Source organism: Anopheles ziemanni (assembly GCF_943734765.1).
Source record: "Anopheles ziemanni chromosome X unlocalized genomic scaffold, idAnoZiCoDA_A2_x.2 X_unloc_58, whole genome shotgun sequence".
Classification (NCBI taxonomy): domain Eukaryota; kingdom Metazoa; phylum Arthropoda; class Insecta; order Diptera; family Culicidae; genus Anopheles; species Anopheles ziemanni.
Window position 1 is genome coordinate 105,001 of NW_026689827.1, and position 416 is coordinate 105,416.

Here is a 416-nt window from a genome sequence, read left to right on the forward strand (position 1 = left end):
GGATTAGTGCTGTCAGTGGGGCCGCCGCTAACAGGTCCTGCACGGCCACCGTGGGGCTTGACTTGGCGCTATTCCGGACTTGGGGCGATCACGATGTCCCCGTGCGGGACTTAGAAGATGGAAGAACACAAGTACCCTTATCCCATGACTTGTGAGCGATTGGCATACGTTACCACATGAAGAGAAAAATTGGCTAAGTCCCGGATCCATATTATATGAAGAGAAAAATCGGCTAAGTCCCGGATCCATATTATATGAAGAGAAAAATTGGCTAAGTCCCGGATCCATATTATATGAAGAGAAATATCGGCTAAGTCCAGGATCCATATATAATAACCTAATAATCGGCTAAGTCCCGGATCCATATTATATGAAGAGAAAAATCGGCTAAGTCCAGGATCCATATATAATAACCT